The sequence below is a fragment of the Hippichthys cyanospilos genome, chromosome 6, assembly GCF_059441005.1.
Source record: "Hippichthys cyanospilos isolate Australia breed blue-spotted pipefish chromosome 6, RoL_Hcya_1.0, whole genome shotgun sequence".
Taxonomy (NCBI): Eukaryota; Metazoa; Chordata; class Actinopteri; order Syngnathiformes; family Syngnathidae; genus Hippichthys; species Hippichthys cyanospilos.
Genome location: NC_142374.1, coordinates 236,404 through 244,468, shown reverse-complemented (window position 1 = coordinate 244,468; position 8,065 = coordinate 236,404). Strand labels below are relative to the sequence as shown.

Below are 8,065 nucleotides of genomic sequence, written 5' to 3'. Positions count from 1 at the left end.
TATATCTACAATGTACAGTATATTGATGTACATGCATTACCGCATGAGCCAATATATGTAAATTTTTTGTCGTTAATGGAGTTTGTCGGTGTTGTACTTTCCATGAACAGTACGAAAATGTCGCTCCACATTTCCTTCTTTTGTATTGCAATGGTAGACTGGCAGATCAGGCAAACGCACTTCGAAAATGTCATAGTGAAAAATAAAGTCCTCCTCCCAATCCATATGGAAGTGATACGTTTTTGTCTTCTTACTTTGTCCAGTTCCCCCTCTCAATTTTATACCCTTTCTTAGGTTTAAGAGAAAAAAACGGGGGCTAAAAACCGGAGTTAACTCGATGACTAGCTTGTTCGTTTTACTACACTTTACGCCGTTGTTTGCACCGCAAATTAAGTTCAGATGTCATCTGAATGGCTACCCTGTATATCAATCAAGTGACTGCATGGTTGATAGGCTGGCATCTTTTTTTTAAATGTCATGCGAACTACCAATAGTACCTTTGCAACTGTTGGTATATCACGATCGACAAATTGAGCACCCCTGCCCTCAAGAGTCTATTCATATTAATGTTTCCGATTTATTCTCCACCTCAACGCAGACAATACCACAAGAAGCTACACAAACCACCACTATTCATCAGTGGGACAGAGGTGGAAATGGTGACATTTTTCTATTTCTATTTTTGTCCGTCAGGCCTGTGTCCACATCAGGCTGGTGTTTTTCTTTCCTTTATTTTTGAGCATTGTTTCTATTCTTCGTCAGCTGGTGATTCGCCGAATCTCTGAACAACACCTAGCTTCGTTCATCTTTGTTTTCATGCAACTCTGCTAGCGTAAGTATTCACTCGGCTGTACTAAGGTAAGAATGGCTTCGTGCACCTCCACCGCATCAATTACTTGCAACACCTGCAGCATTCTCATGGACAGGCTTTCTCTCCTGGATGCGTCCGTCAGCTAGAGCAGAGTAGTTTGATAATCCTAATAACTCATGTGAATAATATATTAATTATTGGTGACTTCAATATTCATATGAACTCCCCATTGGAGCCATTTACTGTAGCATTTCAAGCAATAATCGGTGCTTTTGGTTTTACACAAAAAAATTGAAGCAGCGACACACCGGAATGGCAATATCTTAGATTTAATGTTTACTGCCTCAAATTTCACAATTTTGCCGCATACTATCTGTCAGGTTCATTTGTTAGACATTTGTAAGAAACTGCACAAATAAGGAGAAAAAGCAATCTTTTTCCAGTTCATGCATGAGAGGAGCAAAGAGGACTGGGCCAAGGTCAATTCTACTGCACTCTGCCAGCCTCTCCCAAAGCCCCTCTCTTTTATCTGATACAGAGGTCCCAAACTACATGAAGGTTTCAGTGCTAAAAGGGGTAATCATTCTCACAGCAAAGCTTTTCTTCATTGCAAGCATTTCCACTTTGTAACAAATGTACAATACCTATATTTACAATTATTTTAACACTAACGTGATGTCTAATCATTATCTTAAAACATTCAAATCCTAGCTCAGTCTTACTGACCACCACCAAGGCTATAAGAGCCGAAATATTATCTCATCAACCACAGCTGCACTTTCTGAACTACTGCCTTTCACAACAGCTGCTTTTCCATCTTTCATTGGTTCAGTCGATAAGTTCTCAAACAATTTGAATATGGTTCTTTTAAATTCCCTAAACTTTATAGCACCGTTAAGACTTAAAACTCGTCCGAAGCGGCACACTTTACGGATGAAACGCGCACGCTTAAATTGATAAGTCGAAAACTTGAGCTTAAATGGCGAACAACTAAGCTCGAAGTTTTCCGTCAGGTCTGGTGCGATAGCTTGCCGAAATATAAAGAGGCTCTTAGATTAGCTAAAACAAATTATTTTTCCAAAACGATTGGCCTTCATAAATACAACCCTAAATATTTATTTGATACGGTAGCAAAGCTAACACAACAGCAGCAGATTAACCATAGCTCCCTCCATTCAGCACACGATTTCATGCAATTTTCAGACGCATATTAAGAACACGATGAGAACAGCATTTTTTTCGCCTTTACAATATCGCTAAACTTCACCCTATTCTGTCTCCTAGCAAAACTGAAACATTAATTCATGCATTTGTTACTTCGCGCTTTGACTATTGTAACATCTTGTTTTCTGGGCTTCCCATGTCCTGCGTCAAAAGCCTGCAGTCTGTACAAAATGCAGCAGTGAGACTGTTCACAAGGACGAGAAAGTTCAATAATATTACTCCGATATTAGCTGACCCGCATTGGCTTAAAATACACAAGATGTGATTTTAAGGTGTTGTTAATTACTCATAAAATTTTACACGGTTTACTCTTTCCTATCTCGTCAACGTAGCATCACCATATCTTCCACCTTGACAACTTCAGTCACAAAATGCCGGTTTGTTATCGACCATGCGGGCTAAAAAGAAGTCCATGGGATCAAGGGCTGTTTCCATTCACACGCCAGTACTCTGGAATGCCCTACCTATGGAAGTTCGCGCAGCTACCTCTAGAAATCTTTAGCTTCTGACTAAAAACACATTTATACTCACAAGCATTTAGTTAATGGGCCTGTCTGCAGATTTCTTCTTCTTTTTTGTGCCCTCTTCTAACGGCTCGGAAAGGGGCCTAGCTAGATGGTGAAGAATGACTTGAACGAGCATTGCGGGTTTAAAGATCGCTTTAATCTGTATTATCTGTCTGTATTTGTCTGTATTTGGTACACGCAGCATCCACTTCAACCTGTGAGCCTGGATAGGGGCTCCTCCAACCTGTGGTTGCTTCTGAAGGTTTCTGATTTTCTCCAAATTGGAGTTTTTGAATTTTCCCCTTCTGGGAGCTTTGACAGGGGATGCTGTTTTGTACCTACACTGAAGAGATGTCTCTGTATAACTTATTTTTCCAAAAGCAGTCTCAGTCCCATTGGTGTGGTTTGTGGTGATTTGTGCAGCCCCAGCTCCCACCTTGGGTCTATGATCAGTTCTTTGGTCTCTTCTGTGTTGAGGTGGAGATTGTTGTTCCGACACCAGGTTGCAAGGTCCTCCACCTGTTTCCTATATGCTGTCTCAACCCCACCAGTGATCATTCCGATGACTGTAGTGTCATCAGTGTACTTAATTAAGCTGGTGTTGTTTTGGGAGGCTACACAGTCATAAGTAATGTGTGTAAAGCAAGGGGCTCAGCACACAGGCCTGGGGTGTCCCTGTGCTTACATTTATGGTCTTGGATGTGTGGTTGTAGACTCTGATTGGGATCTGCCTGTGAGAAAGTTCAGTATCCAGTTGTCAAGGCAGGGTGCCACACCCAGTGTGAGGAATTTGTCAGTTTGTCAAGGATGACTGTGTTGAATGCTGAGCTGTAATCGACAAAGAGCATTCTTACATATGTGTCCTTGCGCTGTGTGGATGGCGGTGTTGACTGCATCATCCACAGGCCTGTTTTGACGATATGCAAATTGTAGAGGGTCCATGTTGTTTGGAATGGTATTTTTGATATGAATCATCACAATCCTCTAAATGCACTTCATTATGATTGGGGTGAGCGCTATGGAACCGTAGTCATTCAGGCAGGTAACGGTGTGTTTCTTGGGGACGGGCACTATGGTGGAGGCCTTGAAACAGGTGGGGACAGAGGCTTGTGCAAGGGACAGGTTAAAGATGTCCGCAAACACATCAGCAAGCTCTGACGAGCAAACTCTGAGTGCATGGCTGTGGATGTTATCTGGACTCATAGCTTTTCACAGGTTTGTTCAGCTCATCTGCTGGTGTTAACATGAGAGGATGGTCCCGTGCACACAGTACGCCCAGCATCCTTCTCTGCTGATCAGGATTCCTAGCATCAAAGTGGGCATAGAACTAATTCAGCTCATCTGACAGTGTTGCTTGGCTGGATGTGACTGCGTTGCTCCTCTGTTGATGATCCGTGATGTGACGAAGTCCTTCCTACATGGATTGAGGGTCAGCGTTGGCTTAGTAGCCCTCCAACTGCTGCCTGTACTGTCACTTGGCCTCTCTGATGGCTCTGCTCTGGTCATATCTGGCCTTTTTGTAGTCCTCAGCGGTGTTTGAAACAAAAGCAGGTGCACATGTACGTAATTTGGCCATCATATCACAGTTTATCCAGGGCTTTGGGTTGGGGGTTAGGGTTAGGATTGGGATATTTTCTGAGATGCTTAGTAATTGTAGCTGACTATGTATGTGCTTATGTAGCTGGTAACTGCAGAAGCATACTCATCTAAATCTACAGTGCCAGTGGCATTAAGCTATTTCCAGGCTGAAAGCAGGGAAGGCGGTCGGCCCTGGTGGGTATGATAGCCATTAGTGTTGCTGTCTAAGGCAAATACTAAGCCACTGCAACTGAACATTTAATTCTGTATACAGGAAGGGGTCATTCCACCCTCTGGGATAGAGGTAACCAGATCAATTATCCCAAAAGAAGGAAAAGACAAAACAAAGATGTGGAAATTACAGGTCAATTAGTGTTCTAAATTTTGATTATAAACTATTTACTTCCATTCTCTTGTAGACTTGAGAAATTGTTTCCTACTCTCATAAACTTCAATCAGATGTGATTTATTAGACATAAACAGCTAACTAATAATATACTAGTACTACACATACAAGTTTCAAGAGTTTTATTGCTATTTGCAAAGTAATACCACATGATGAAATACTTATTCTGTTCACGTCCCCTAGCAGACTACATTTCTTAATCGAGCAAAAAATAAGGTAGGCAATAAAACAAAACAAAAAGCAGTAACAGAGCAATAAGGGCAGTAATCATCATCATCATCGGTGGTCTCTCGAAGTGAGTATGACTGTCCTCTTCACAGGGTCATCTACTTGTGAGTCCTCAGATGACTGTGGAGGCCGATCCGTGAGCCACATATTTTGGTGTAATGTGGGCAGGGGAAAGTCAAAATGGTTTGTGGTTTCGGGGCCTGTTTCTGTTTTTTACTGTTTTCTGTTTTTTTCTGTTTTCTGTTTTTTTCTGCAAGGATTTTTTTCCAAGTGCACCTGTCCAGTGCAAGGTGCTCCCAGTCACTTGGTGTGATGTTAAATTTCTTCAGACTGATTTTAATTTTGTCCTTGAAACATTTCTTTTGGCCGCCAGCAGCTTGCTGACCTTCCCTGAGTTGTGAATAGAGGATTTGTTTGGGAAGACGTGTGTTGGGCATGCGGATGACATGACCTATCCATCTGAGCTGGTGCAACATTATTGTGGTAGTGATGCTAAGCATGTTTGCTTCCTCCAGAATGCTGATGTTGGTGTGTCTGTCTTCCCAGCTGATCCCCAGGATCTTCCGCAGAGATCTTTGGTGGTATCCTTCCAGGGCTCGGAGGTGCCGGCTATAGTTGGTCCATGACTCAGCTCCACATAGCAAGTAGAAAGGACAACAGCTCTGTAGACTAGTTTTGTTTGGGCCTTTAAATCCCGGTCCTCAAAAACTCTTTTCCTGAGTCTTGCTCCATTGGCACAGCTCAGGCAATGGTTGTCCTCTGAGTCAATGTCAGCTTTAGACGAGAGGAGGCTGCCAAGGTAGGGGAAGTGGCCAACGGTTACAAGGGGGGGTGTTGTCCACTTTTATGGTGGGTTGATTAGATGGTTGGTTGGGTGGGGGTTGATGTAGAACCTGGGTCTTTGTGATGTTCAAAGCTAGACCCAGGGCTCTGAAAGCCTTGGCAAAAGCATTCAGGATGCCCTGGAGGTCTTCTGCAGAGTGTGCTGCAATTGCATTATCATCAGCAAATTGGAGCTCCACAATGGTAGTGTTGGAGACCTTGTTCTTAGCTTTGAGCCTGAGCAGGTTGAAAATCAGTTGGGACCCCCGAGGCAGCTCTTCGCCTATGTGACGTAGCATTGCTGCAATGAAGATTACAAATAGGGTTGTGCAACAATGCATCCCTGTTTGATGCTTGTTTCCACTGTGAAAGGCTTTGACTCAAAGTCGCTGTTGGTGACCACTGTGGCTGACATGCCGTCATGTAGAAGCCTCAGTATCCTGATGTACTTCTCATGGCAGCCATGCCTTGTTTGTATACTCTACAGGGCCTAACACGGTGTATAGTTTCAAAAGCCTTAGTCACGTCTATGAAGGCCATGTACAGAGGCCACCCTAGTTCACAGCATTTCTCCTGTAGTTGGTGTGCTTTGAAGATCATGTCGGCTGTGCCTCTGGATGGATAGAACCTGCATTGTGATTCTGGGAGTATTTCCTCAGGCAGTGGTAGCAGTCAGTTTACCAGAATACGGGCAAGGACTTTGTTGTTGACAGAAGTGAACTATTCCTGTAGTTTCTACATTCTGCCTTGTCCCCTTCTTGAATATGGTCACTATTAGAACATTTCTGAGCTCTGAGGGAAGCCCTTCTTTTTCCCAGAGCTAAGCAGGAGGGTGTGGATCTCTGCTGGAATCTCATCTGGACCGGTGGCCATGTTGTTCTTAAGGCTCCTGATGGCATCCTGGACCACTGTCATTGTGAGGGGGTTCCCCAATGACTTCTCTGACGGGACTCTGGAGGATATGGCTGATACAGATTGGGTCAGTTGTGCTGTCACGTTTGAGGAGTTACTGAAAGTACTCCTCCACCATGTGTTGTTAGACTGATTGTCCTTCAGCAGCTTCTGCCCGTCCTTTGAGCGCAAGGGATTTAGGCCATGGTAGCTTGGCCCATAAACAGCCTTGGTGGCAATGAAAAAGCTTCTGGTATCGCCAGAGTCTGCCAGTCTCTGGATTTCCAGAGCCCTTTCTGTTGACCAGGAGTTCTTGAGTGCTCTCACCTGGCTCTGGACTTCTGCCTTGGCTCTGTAGTGAGATGCTCTTTTGCTCTGGCATGTTTTGTCATTTTGTCAGGCATGAAAGGCTTTACTCTTATTGGAGATGAGCTGTTCTATCACTGTGTCATTTTCATCAAACCAGTCCTGGTATTTTTTGGACTTTTATACACTAGGGTGGTTTTACAGGTATCAAAGATAGTGGATTTAAGCAGGTTCCAGCGCTCTTCAATGTTATCAGGATATTCCTGTTGAAGACATTCGCCCAGACAAACCAGAAGCTTCTGTTGGGTGACAGTGTCATTCAGACCTCCAAGGTTGAATCTTGGCCGGATCTGCTTCTTTTGTATCCTCCTCTTCCTCTTTAGTTTAATGGACAACGTAGAGTGTATGAGGCGTTGATCTGTCCCACAGTCATCTGAATCAATCATGGCCCTTGTGATGTTTACGTCGTGACAGTTCCTGGCCCGTACAACGACATAGTCTATAAGATGCCACTGTTTGTAGCGTGGGTGTCTCCAGGATGCCTTGCGTTTGATTTTCTGGCGAATGAGAGTGTTGGTCATAGTGAGGTCGAACTAAGTACATATGCTGAGAAGTATTCTATTGGAGTTGATTTTCCTGATGCCTTCTTTTCCCATGGTTCCCTTCCAGAGGTCTTGGTCTCGGCGGACCCTGGAATTGAAATCTCCTAGAACAGGCATGTCAAACTCAGTTTGGCTCTGGGGCCGGATCCAGACTTTCTGTTCTCAGGTGGGCCGGATCAGTAAAAGAATGTCAACTCCAAATATTTAGCTTTGTTTTTCAGTACTATGCTTTATCATTCAGCCTACATTTGTAGCCTACCCTACATATTATAATCATGGATGACAAGGGATCTTTTCTAAGCACAACACATTTATTCACAAACAATGGAAAAAAAATGATTTTCATGTTTGGCATTGAATGTGTTAACAACTGGTTTATTTTAACAGTTGAGTGAATGCAGTTTTACACCTGAACCAACTCACCACACTAAACAAACTCAAGTGGGAGCTATGAAAAAAATATTTTTGCCTTAATTGTCATACTGCTTTGAAATAAATAAAAAAGAAATACAAAATAAAAGTTTTAGCAGTGCATGGGCAATAAGATACTACATCAGATCAAACTACTAGGCTGGGCCTACTGAAGCTGAGAATATACTGCACAATATTAATTGTCTTTAATATGAAACCAGATTAATCTTATTTTCAATGATCTGTATTCATGAGTGCAAACAAATGTCGTGTCATCACA

General features: G+C 43.1%; 1 pseudogene; it reads right to left on the bottom strand.

Annotated features, from left to right (window-relative positions):
* Nucleotides 1–6,349: 6,349 nt before the first annotated feature.
* Nucleotides 6,350–7,218, bottom strand: LOC148421779 (uncharacterized; annotated as a pseudogene).
* Between the last annotated feature and the right edge of the window lie 847 nt (nucleotides 7,219–8,065).